This window comes from Lutjanus erythropterus, chromosome 23 (genome assembly GCF_056507025.1).
Source record: "Lutjanus erythropterus isolate fLutEry1 chromosome 23, fLutEry1.hap2, whole genome shotgun sequence".
Taxonomy (NCBI): Eukaryota; Metazoa; Chordata; class Actinopteri; order Lutjaniformes; family Lutjanidae; genus Lutjanus; species Lutjanus erythropterus.
Window position 1 is genome coordinate 21,981,100 of NC_139339.1, and position 12,729 is coordinate 21,993,828.

Sequence of the window (12,729 nt, forward strand, 5' to 3'; positions counted from 1 at the left end):
GCAGACTGAACTAAAGGAATGCTAGTTAAAGGCACACTGAAATCCTACAAGATCGTATCTCTGTCTTTTCTCTTTCTTCACTTCAGGGCAAATCTTACCACCACAAAATATGACCCTACGGTGGATCACTCCCTTTAGACCAGAGCTGTCTTGGGCACCAGTGGAAAACTGCACATATACCTGTACACTGTTTTCAGCAAACTATGAATTAGAGAAACAGGATACTAATCAAGTGAGTATGCATATATTTCTGTATTTTGTAAATTGTCATAATATTTAAACACAGTATATCACATCATCACAATTTTAATATTAGGTAAAATTTAAATTGTAATGCAAAAATGGTCATTCCCACTATTGCAATTGCAATTGCAGTCACTGAGTTAAAGAAGGCTCAGAAATGACTGCATTCCCTAAGGAAAATTTAAGATCTGGTAGATCCACTGTCATGCTGCCACCGCTTGCGCTCCTGGCGCACCTGTCTCTTAAAGGTGATGAGAGCTGACTTTCTGATTGATTTATTGCATGTTCGATTAATTAATGAGGGCACTTGGGCACATCTGATAGGTGTATCCCACTGTGCGCTGGTGGCGTAAGGGGTGGGACAGGGCAGGATACCCCTGCACCCCTGGCACAAGACAGCAAAGGTGGATTTGGACACCTTGAATAAATTAAATCCATTGCGCCATGTGCATTTCACTTGCACTCTAGATCAGCGTAAAATAGGGCAAAAATAAAGAGGGCAAGAAGATAACAGACAAGACGCAGGCTGTGTACAAATATTTCAAGAGAGTGATGACCGACATACAAAGTACAACCAATATGATGATGTCATCTGGCACCATAGTGAGAAGCTCAAGTCAACACCGCCTGAGCAAAGAAACTATTCAAAGGACAATCCACGCTGACAAGCAGATTTTCAAACTAGGAACACATGCAAGCCTTTGTTTATTTGAAGAGATTTCATTTATTTATATCATTCATTTAGTTATTCGGATGTGGGATTTGTTTTAAAATACGTTGTTTTATGTTTTTTTTATCCTACCTCAGAGATAAAATATAAATTAATTAAAAGGGATTCTCTTAAATTTGTTGAAGGTAAGAGAAAATATATGTTGTTATATGTCGTTTTTAGATATTTAAATATATAAACAGTATGTTTTTAAAATATACATTCATTGCATAGTTTGTGTTCTGCAGCTACACCCTACCTAAGAAATATTGTGTTTTTTGTCTGAGAAGTTATTACAGGAATATTTTTCTCTCATAATATTTCTGCAAGCTCATTCTAAAAAAAAAAAAAAGAAAATCATGAGAAAATTGTATCATTAAGGCAGTATTGGAAATCGCATCGAATCGTGAGTTGAAAGTATCGTTACATCCCTAAAAAGGATACTAAGAGACAGTTCCCTCCCCAGCCGCACTGCATTCACTCTGCTGTCTGGCAAGAGATACATAAGTATCTGCTGCCATTCCACCAGATTTCACAACACTTTCCACAGAATGTAAGACTTTTAAATTCATCCCCTCACCTCCCCATTATCACTTCAGTTAAATTAACAAATTAATACTTTTAAGATTTTTGTTATGTCCTAACCACTATTCTTATTATCTTTTAATCAGCTGATTATTTCCTCAATTAGTCTGTAGCTGTTTAATCTATAAAATGCCAGAAAATAGTGAAAAATGTTGATCATTGTTTCCCAAATTTTCCAGAACCCAAAGATATTCAGTTTACTGTCAATGAAGAGTAAAGAAACCAGAAAATGTTTTTGTGTGATCAGCTGAATTCAGGGAATTTTGACATTTTTTTTTTTTTTAAATGGCTCAAAACAGCTTTAAATAAAGACTACAAACATAACTTCCATCATGCAACCTTATGTTGTAAAATCACCATTAACCCCTGAAACCTTAAAGCCTTGAAGGTGATATGACACCATCGACAGGTGAACAAGTAAAATGCACAGTTACCTTGAATAAAATTACATTTTTTTCCTCTGGTTTTGAACATTGTTGGAAACATTTGAGATAATGTACATACAAAACTCAGCAAATTATATAATGTTTGTAGTCGATTGTAGACATTTTAAGGAGGGAATGTTACATATTACATCTTTAAGAGCTATACATGCTTTTAATTTTGTGGATACCTTCAGCATCTGCACCACTAATCTCACGCCAGTAATGTTTATCCCCTGAAGTGTAGGATATTGAACTATCTTAGTGGTTCAAGTATTTCCTTAAAACACAGCTGCTCTGTTTCAAATCATCCCTGCAGGATGCAGAGCCAATCGGAGTTCACAAGAATCATTGTTTATACACAGTTGGGGATTATTCCCGGATTATTCCACGCTGACCTGCATAATGAACTTTCTTTTGATGCTCATCTATTTCAACACAACTGCTATTTTGTCTGTGTAATACTTAGTGCTGGATTGTTTCAGTGTTAATACTACTGAAGATGTTGTTTCTCTGTTCTTGGTGGATTTGGCAGAAGTCGCCCTGGAGCATCCACCTGGCGGAAGTCGATCAAAGTTACTGGTTGTCTGTTAAAACTGTCTGTGGTGACGTATCTAGTGACCCGTCTATCGTCAACATCTCTTACACAGGTAGTTGATTTTGCTCACAATTTCCCTTTATAAGACCTGGTTTTGTGTGAAAAACAAAGTATGATTGCTTTTGAGTAGACTTAAGAATTGTGGACTAAAGATTTTTGAACCCACATTAATGTCTGGTTATTTGTTTGTGTTTGTGTGTGTCTCTGTTCCTCCCAGAGCTGGTGAAAGATGTGCAGTGTGTCATTTTTTCACCCGAACGAACTCACTGCTCCTGGCGCTCAGCCAGGGACATCCCAGATCTCGGTTTTTTCTATGGGTATGTGAAGGGTTTTTTTTGTTTTTTTTTTGTACATTTTCTCCTTAAAGAAAATACTATTTAAAGTTATTCGAGAGTCATCATTGCACAGGGCACTGTATGTGAGTAAGCTGTATTGCAATACCTCCAGATAGACATTGGTTAACTTGGGTTTCACCACATTAGAGGCAGACTGAACAACAGTGGAAGCAATGAGCTAGAGTTCAGTGAAGGCTGAATTCCTCATGTTTAATGGCTCAGCTTTTTATCAGTCCAGGACTCAGGCAAGTGTTACAAGCCATGTTTGGTAACACAGTGGTAAACTGAAGGGTAAATCTGCATTTTTGAACCTGGACCCTGTTTGTCCCCGTTTTTGTATCTAAGTGTGCCGAATGGGAACAACAATTTTTGAATCAGTATTGTGGTTAGACACAAACCTGAACTGCAACATAATCCATCCAGGCAACTGTTCAACCTCAAAGTGCCGTACATTCACTGGAAGTGTTTTTGCCACTAGCGGGCTCAGATTGTTATTCTAAGTATCTGGGAACATTATGCAAAGCATCCTTACTGAGAGCTTTTTTAAAAGATCAGTTTTGTTTAACCGCTTACAGCCGTGTTATTTCTCTCACCAGACAGCTTTTGCAAAACTGTAATTTTAATTTTGTCACCATCATCTTCACTCAAACACGACAGAAACAAAATAAAACTAATCAAAAATGTTTTGGCTCGTCTTTCCATTGTTCCAATAATCACCAGCTCTGGTTCGGTTGAAATAAACCTGTAATTCACAGAGTTAGGTTTGAAAATATTCTGGCTGCTTTTGACCAAAACAGATTTGGTCATTGTTGGAACACAGGAAAGATGACCCAAGATATTTTTGGGGAGTTTTATTTTCTTTGAATGAAGATAGAAATGACTATGTTAGTCTGGTCAAAGCACTAACAGATCTGTTTCTTGTTAAACAAAACATATCTTGCGCTTTAAAAAAGGTCTGTCTCTGTAGTGAGGCTTTCCATAATGCTGCCAAACACTTAAAATAACAATCTGAGCCTGTCAGTAGCAAACAAGCACTTTCAGTGGACTTGGGCGGTGTGTAGTTGCCTGAAGGGATTACACTGTAGCTTTGTTCTTATTCTGCTGACTTGATTGATCTTCCTCAATACAGGACCAGTTTCAAAAACTGTTGTCCTCATCAGTCAAAACAGGATCTAGGTTCAAAAATACCAAAGTGACCCTTTAAGTGAGTGGACTGTTACCTCCAGCCAACCATCACCAATTAACCAGTAGCACAACCAGAACCCCAAAGCCTCACTGCTTATTTGCTAGGATCAGTCAGATGTATTCTTCTGTTCTATTGTCAGCACATCCTGTGAACATCCTGTGATTCAGATGCATGTCACATAACAGTGCTGTACATTCATTTGGGAAATGCCATCTAAGGAAACTGGTTTCAGCTGTGGAATTTTCACTATTGGGCACTACACTAGTTGCTAAAAATAAAAGTTTATGTTTGTGACTAGGGTTGGGTGATATGTTTTCCAAATGCCCATCGTCAGCCCATCAATCGGCAATTGGCGATGTCTTCGTCCCCTCCTCCACCTCTTCCCGTCCCTTTGGGTCTCATCTTAGAAATGTGCGCAAGCGGCAAAATCACTATGTTATGTTCATTGCGCAGATTCACTACATCCAATAAACAACATAAACTCACAAAGTGTCAATAAATTAAATATTATCACACTCATTTTTCTTCCTAAACAGAGAAATACAACCGTTCACCCTCTGAATTCAAGTTTTGCTCTTTTACCGAACTAAGACGAGCTTAATTGGCTTGTTAGCTCCTCGTTAAACACAGTTCATTCAAACTTGACAGAAAAACGTGTAAAACTCACCCAAACCCACTTTGTTAGTCTGTCCACTCTTCCAACAACCACCACCTCTTGTTTGGCCGAATTAAATCCTTAATTCACTGCGTGAATAGAGTGTAAAGAGTGTAACTCTGCAGGCTGTTTTTTATGGGAAATTTATGGAGTGTTTTCTAATAATATTTTCTAAATGAAGCATATATAGAGCAAATAGTATTGGTGTAAGCACGGACCCTTGTGGAACTCCTTCTGGAGCTCTCACAGACAGAGAGCAGAGGAAAGAGACAGACAGCGATGTAACCACTGGTCGCTATGTTTTCATAGAATATGTTTTCATGCTTGTTTTCTGAAATTCTCAGTTTCTCAGCAACAAAAAGCTAGCAAATGTATTGGCCAGAATATCAGACTATTTCTTTAACTTATTGAACAGTGTTTTAAAATGTTTAATGCATGTTATTTGATGCTGTCCTCTCCTCTTGGTCAGGTCTGAATAGCAAAATCAAGTCAAAATTGGGGTTTATCTAAAAGCTTGTTCATTGTATGTATTAATTGTTACATTAATTTGCCTGTATTTCTTTTGGGAAGGAAGAGTGTGTAGCATGGCAGTAAATAACATTTTCTGTTATCTTTCCAAGGTTAGTGAATGAAGATGGGTCTACATCTCAACAAAACGATGTCTTTCCAACTTTACACGCATGCTCATCGTACAGTTACACCAGCGGTGTCAGGACTGGTTGTGATCTGCAGGCGAACATCAACCAGAAAATCTTCATCTTGTTTAATGGAACGGTCGACAGTGAGCTTGCCAGGAGCACCTTCAAGCTACCTTTTAAAGGTACAGTATGCAGCTGGTGGACTGACCGGTACTACTTGAATATCAAGAGTCCTACGGGGGAAACACTCTGTTGAAATACCTCGCGCTTCCCCATTCGGTCTCAGTTGTTGTTAGATTTTTAAGAGAAGTTGCTCTCTGTCCTTTCTTGGAAACTTTTTTTTTTTTAGCAGTTATTGTGGTGTAGAAATGTGTGTACATGTGTGCAAAAACTTGCATAATATCAGGCATGACACAATCCAAAGTGTAGAACACACAATGCAGCCATTTTAGGAGAGCAAAAATAAGCATATCATAGAAATTTGAATCTTACTTATGTCTTACTTGGTTTACAGTATTTTCTGATTGTTTATGACTTGATTGTAGTTAATGTCTTTCTGTATTGTCTTTCTCTGCCTAGTGAGACTTCCTCCCCTTAATTGGACAGTTGATAAAAATGGGGATAAATTCCATATTAAGTGGGTTCCTCCTGACATCAGACTTCTGTTGGACTGGGAATTTATAATTAATTACACCGAGTGTGATCAAATAAAGGTAAGAGACACAGCAATACAATATTTGGATGTTTGTCTTTAATATCTTGGAATTTAAACGGTGTATTGTTTAGTCTGTTTATCTTCTATAAGACAACGTGACATGCCAGCTGGTTTGTTACATGAGGGCAGCCACAGGTTGAGATTTGTGATTTGGAGTGAAATGTCTCAACAACTGTTAGGTGGACTGGAAAGTTATATATTTCAATGCTTAAAATTCAGTGATGTTTTAATTTCATTATATAAACAGCAGTGGTTAAATTTGCAATAAGTCATGTAGTTGTCATTCATATTATTATGGCTGTAGTTTGCTGCAACAGAATTCAGTCATGTTGTCATATTCATTATTGTGCTGAAACAATTCCTAAGCTACTTGATTAGTCCCTGTTACAGTTATGCCTTTATTTTCTCACAGAGTAAACCTCCAACACAAGAAACAAGTATTGAGCTGGATCTGGTCTCTCACTGTCAGTACTGCATATCTATTAAAGCACAAGGGACACGGTGGGACGGAGAGACTCAATGGACAGATAAGAAGTGTTTTGGTATGGTCATCCTCTCACCGTCCATTTTCTGAACTTATTGAAGACTTTAATTGCATGTGTGGGATTTGAAATGAGCAGCAGAAATGATGCTGCCATCTAGTGGTTGTTTTAAGAGTGAAAGTGTCAGGCAGAAGTGCATTCTGTCTCGCTTAAGTTGTTTTTTCATTCCCTGTAAAAACACGGAGTTGAAATTATAATTTGAAACATAAAACACACTGTCGCTGTCAAAGCCACTCTCAGATAATTGTTTCTGATGTTTTTTGTTTTTTTTTGCCTGCAGATGCAGATACAGATCGTAAAGCCCTGTTGTTTGTTGTCATTATGATCCCATTGCTGTTTGCTGTCCTGGCAGTCCTCACTTTTGTGTGTTGCAGGAAGTATGTTAAGTTTTAATGTTTTTGATCATTGGATTTTAGTTGTATTCTTGTTTACCTCTGATATTTAACTCTTTCACTACAGGAATAAGGACAGTATTTTCCCCAAAGTACCAGAACCCCGGGACTTCCTCAGTGATATTTCTGACAACAACAATAAGGTGACTGTTTTTTTTTATTTTTATTTCCTTATTCATTTGTCAGAGATCAAGGAAACATGTTAAGCTGAAATACTTGCTTCACTTGACGTGAAATTGAACGTGAAATTAAATTTAAATCTGTGTAGAATGAGTAAGTGTGTTTATGACTCAAAAAAATCATTAACGATCTTGTAGAATACGCAGATATTAGTAACTGTTAAATTGAGCAAAATGTTAATGGAGTTTGGTAGGCAGTGAGACAGACAGTCACTTAACTCGTTGTCCAGAGTTATTTCAGAGCAGTTTTGTTTTCAGCATAATAGGCTTAAAGCGACAGTTCGCCCAAAAATGAAATTTCACTCAATATCTAGTCACCCCTGTGCTGATGTGAGGATGGATGAAGATCTCCAGTTCACAAAACACTCGCGGAGCCTCAGTGGAAAATAGTGTTGCAGCCAAATCCAGTACAATTAAAGTGAATGGAGACCAGTTTTAAAATGTAAAAAAAGAACACAAGAAAACACAAAATGTCTCCATTCTGTTCGTATGGTGTAATCCAAGTCTCCGTAAGCCCTGACATTAAAATTTGACCCAAAAAGATGCCATTTACGCCATGATCCATGTGCACACGCCTGAAGCGGGTACAGAGGCTCTCGCCCAAGTGGTGCGACACGAGATATACGAGATCTCGCGATACCTTCATGTCTGTGTTTACATGCTACCTGGAAGTGACTCAGACAACAGAGAGAGATCTGCTCAGAAATAGTGACTTGTTATGCAGACAGTTGACTTCGAAGAAAGAAGAAAGAAATAGTCTGGCACATTACCTCCTTATAATCACAAAGTGTCATTTTTACAGTTTGTTTGTTTTTTTGTTTGGGTTAGACAAACATCATAGTAAGTGTCAATTAGTGAGCTAGAGTTGCTCATAGACTCATTGTTGCCTTTGGACTGAGTCAGGCTAGCTGTTTTTTCAGTCTTTGTGCTGAGCTAAGCTTTCACACTGCTTACTGTAGTCCATTTATCAATTAGTTGCCAACTATTATATTATTCACCAGCTTTTCTAATCGATTAATCATTTTCAGTCATTTTTTAAAAGAAAAACTGTACAAATTCTTTGATTTCAACTTTTCAAATGTAAATATTTTGTGGTTTCTGTATTCCTCTATGACAGTACAATGAATATCTTTGGGTTGAGAACATCACTTTGGGCTGTAGGAAACAAACAAAACAATCAAACAGTGATGGGGTTTTTGAAAGTCACATTTTCTCTCAAATGCTACCATTTTGTCTTCCTCTTTTTCACAGGGCAACGTTCGAAACCTTTATGTCCCTGCAGAGGAAGAGGAAGCCTGTAAAATCACTCTGGTGATAGATCCCCAAAACAACAAACATGACTTCTGACACGTCTGTGCAGCGGTAACGACTGAAAGTTCAACAAAACTGTAAGACTTTACCGTTTCCAGGAGATTCTTGTGTTTTTGTGAAAGGGCCCTTCTGCTTGTCAGAACTTTAAGCGGACTTTGGGCCCTATTTTTTTTGTCGGGGGGCATGTTAGCCAAGTGCATCAAGAGAGATGTCAATTCAAACTTCAAAAAAAAAAAAAAAAAGTGGCAACTACTGCACTCCTGTTTACAAATTGATGCAGCTGAAAACTTCACTTCACTTACTTGTGTTTATTGAGACAGATTAATGCAGAAGTGAGTCACACATTCATGTCAGTATTCTTGTTTCATAGCAATGCCTTATCACCATGTTAAGTTTATGCTCACCAGCAGCTCCTTTTTTGGAAATTAATTTAGTTACAGTATATTTTGCCTTGTTTAGATGTGCATGATTAGTCAACTATTACTCTACAGCTCTACAAAAAAAAACTGCTCAGGGTTAGGTTTTTGCTAAGAAAAAAAAAGAAGTTTTTCTGTTGTTGACTGAATGAACCCAAACAGGCCCGTCCTTTACAGGACTACACTTTTTTAAGTCTGAGCATTAAGTATGTTATTGCACTAAATCAATGTGGTGCTTCAGGCACTACTTTTGGGAGACTCTGTGGACACATGCAGTTGCTGCGACCCCAGCAGCAGAGCATCAGTGGTAATGGGAAGCTGTGGGGAGTCTGTGTAACAGAATCCCACAGATACTGGACTTTTGGGACCAATGCTGATATTAGGGAGTAAAAAAAAAAATCTGATACTGATATATTGGCTGATATTCTTTACATATAGATTAAACTTAAAATGACATCAGGGCAGTGAAACAGTAATCTTGCACTGGCAGTTTTAAGAATTGTAATAATTGTAATCAAATATACATAAAATGCTGCTTATAACACCCAAACAAATTTAAAAACATCAGCATTATGTTTTTATATAAGACAACATATACAGTGTATATGCTGACACCGATACAGACCAGTATAGCTGTGATAGGCTGATATTGGGCCAAAATATCAGCTGATATGTTTTTTTCTGGCTCGACTGTGTTATCTATACAGTTGTCTCTAGAGGTGCTGAAACGACACAATTTTGGATTGTTTTTTTAACAACTATTTTGATAATTGATTAATTGTTTTTAGTATTGAAGAATGAATGCTAAACATTTGCAGGAATCAATTTTAATGTTAAAGTAGGTCAGGAAAGTCATTTTTTACTTATAAATTAGAGGTAACCAAGTAACAACAAAGACTAAAATTAATTTCCGCGTGTAATCTAGGGCTGCAACGCCTACAAAATGTCAGAAACTATCAATCAAAACTCTAAGATATTTAGTTTAATATAGTAATAAATGGGAAAAAAAAGCTCTGAATCTTAATATTGAGAAGCTGAAAACAACATTCTTTGACATTTTGCATGAAAAATTACTTGATTATCAAAATAGTTTAGTTCTTTTTTACCACTTGCCCGGTCAGGCAAGTGAGTTGCAGACTTACTTGTCCGACATGGAATTATACTTCCCTTGGTCAAGTGGGCAAGCCTTATTTTTGAGCCCTGATTTGCTGGTGCCAAGTTATTTGGGAATGTATGGAATATCTGTTTCTCTGGGTTTTGCTTTGAAATGTGTATATATGATGTTTATTATGATTTTTTATTATTATCATTAAGGTGCCTTTTCACATCTGGGCAGGGACAGCAGAAAAGCATTCTGGGTCTGTTTCTCTGTTGATCAATGAGCGTCGTCCCTGTCAAATAAACTATTACAAGTCTAAGAAAGCATTAATGGAATAAACTGTGTGCAACAGCTACAGCCAACCAGTCTGCTACACACAGCAACAACCGAAAACATCTGTTTATTTATATCCCAAGAGTAAAGTGTGGATAATACAAAACTATATGAATGTGTCCATGCTGCCTTCAAATGGCAGCCAAGAAGAATCAGCTAAAAGAAAAAGAGCTCTTTCCTCTCCCACGTAGCTGAAAATGACTGGTTAGAATTACAAACAGTGTTGCACTGTGCCTCTAGATGGCTTCTTATGCACTTGTTATTCTACTTCTGTGCCATCGAGTTCATAGCCAGTTATTAGCTGTGGATCACTTTAGTTACTGCCTCCTGTGAAAAACATAGGCTTTAAAGGTGTGGCTGGAAACTGCACATGGTCCACACTGAATTCACAGAGGCCTTGCTGCCTGACTGATATCTGCTTGCACAAATATGGGCAACTGGCTCTCTTGCACAGTGAATCAGTGAGGCTTTAGTTACTGCTGTACAGTATAGAAACACTTATGGGATGCACAAGATTTAACCTGATGAAAAAGATATCAGACAAAAAACAACTAAAAGACCTAACAAGACAAAAACAATGTAATAATTCATAATTAGGTGAGGGGAGGACAACTTAAAAGACGTAACTAGATGAAAACAACCTAACAAGACAAAAATGAAGAAAAGGTTGTAATAAGACAAAGTCAACATAAAAGGTGCAACAACACAAAACGATGTAAAAGATGTGACGCTGTGAAAATGACATCAGACAAAAAGACGAAAGACAAAAACGACGTTAAAAGTGTAACAAGATGAAAACAATGTAACGACATATAACGATAAAAATTAAGTAGAAACCATTACAAGACAAAAAACACGAAATAACACATAACAAGATGTAAATGACGTTAAAGATGTAACAAGACAGATACAACTTTACAAGACAAAAATGGTAAAAAGATGCAATAAGACGAAACAGACAGAGGGAGATGCGACCACAGAAGTGTTGAGGTTCACTTAGTCAGCAGAAACGTTTTACATCTATACTTTGATTACATTTCAGAGCCTGTACTTTTTCATTTTTACTTTAGTAAAGACGTTGAGTCAGTACTTCAGTCTTTTTTACTCAAGTATTTGTGCTTTTATTAGAGTACAGTATGTGTGTACTTTTGCTATCAATGTCAGGATGAGAAAGAGTGATCTTATCTATATCGGACCATTAGATGTCTTTTTTTCCTGATGTAAAGCTGGTTAGTAGTTATACACTGAAGACATTTTAAACACTTTTTTTTAAAACTATAAAGTAGTTCATCATTTGCTAGAATAGCAAACAGCTTCAAGCCAAAGTTGTGCTTTAATTTCTCTTCATTTAAAGATGTTACATTTGCTTTGCGGAGAAAACACAAAAATGCATTTATATTGAAAGTATAATGTTTGAAGAATGTTACATGTTTTTTATGTTTCCTTAGTTGTCTCCTTTGTGAATGGGGGTCGGCTGCATAGGCCTGTCCCTCATTTTTTCATTATCTCGATTTTATGCAGTTTTATGTGTATACAAATATGAAATAAAAATAAAATATTGAAGAAAAAAATAGATGTCCGGTGATGAGAAGGCTTTTAGGAATTTAATGAGCTGGAACAGTAGGGTGTAGTTCCTATCTGCTGTAGCTATGATCTCCCTTTTTATTTTCATGGACTATGAATATGAAGAAAAACAGAAAAGACTCCCGCACACTGTCAGGTGTACTTGATGAAGGTCGTCCAGACCGAAACGTTGGATATTCAATAAATCTACAGAAAGCGAGACAGTGTGCAGGAGTCTTCTCTGATTTTCTTCAAGTTGAAGACTGAACATTCAGGTGTGCAGAGAGCTTTTTTAACATTTTTAAGTACTACAAATGTGAAATGAAGGGCACAGTGAATGATTCTTTAAGGGTGTGTTCTAATATGTTGAACTTTTCCTTTTATACAGTATTCAGTCTGTAAAATCTGCAATGATTTATATCTTTTTTAATTGTATTTAGCTTGTTGATGTAAGTTGAGTGTCTTATAAATGTGTTACAGTATACAGAGACAATAAATTACAATGCTTCCTTCACCATTGTGCTCACACTGCTTCAAAGCGCTGCTTTTCCAAATAAATTTGGATTCACAAAATGTACGGGCCTATTTTTTAATTTCTCAAATTATAGTTTTTGCAAAACCCACATTCATGTAACATATCTTTCTTCTTGTTATTCCTTTACTCCATCTGTTATATTTGTCCTCTTCATGCCTTCTGTTTGAAAGTGCAACTTGGTGAAACAAGTAATGTGGACCCATTTCTGAATACAGCACAACAGTAATCTAATCAAGAGTCATACAGGTGGAATAAGAGTTCCTAAGCTTAAGA

At 36.9% G+C, this 12,729-nt stretch overlaps 1 long non-coding RNA gene across 1 annotated transcript; it reads left to right on the forward strand.

The window, feature by feature from the left end:
* The first annotated feature begins 6,499 nt into the window (after positions 1 to 6,499).
* On the forward strand, positions 6,500 to 8,728 carry LOC146306187 (uncharacterized). The gene is made up of 4 exons (XR_014769090.1): positions 6,500 to 6,628; positions 6,909 to 7,005; positions 7,088 to 7,163; positions 8,451 to 8,728. It is a non-coding gene; the product is annotated as an uncharacterized LOC146306187 (long non-coding RNA).
* Positions 8,729 to 12,729: the final 4,001 nt, after the last annotated feature.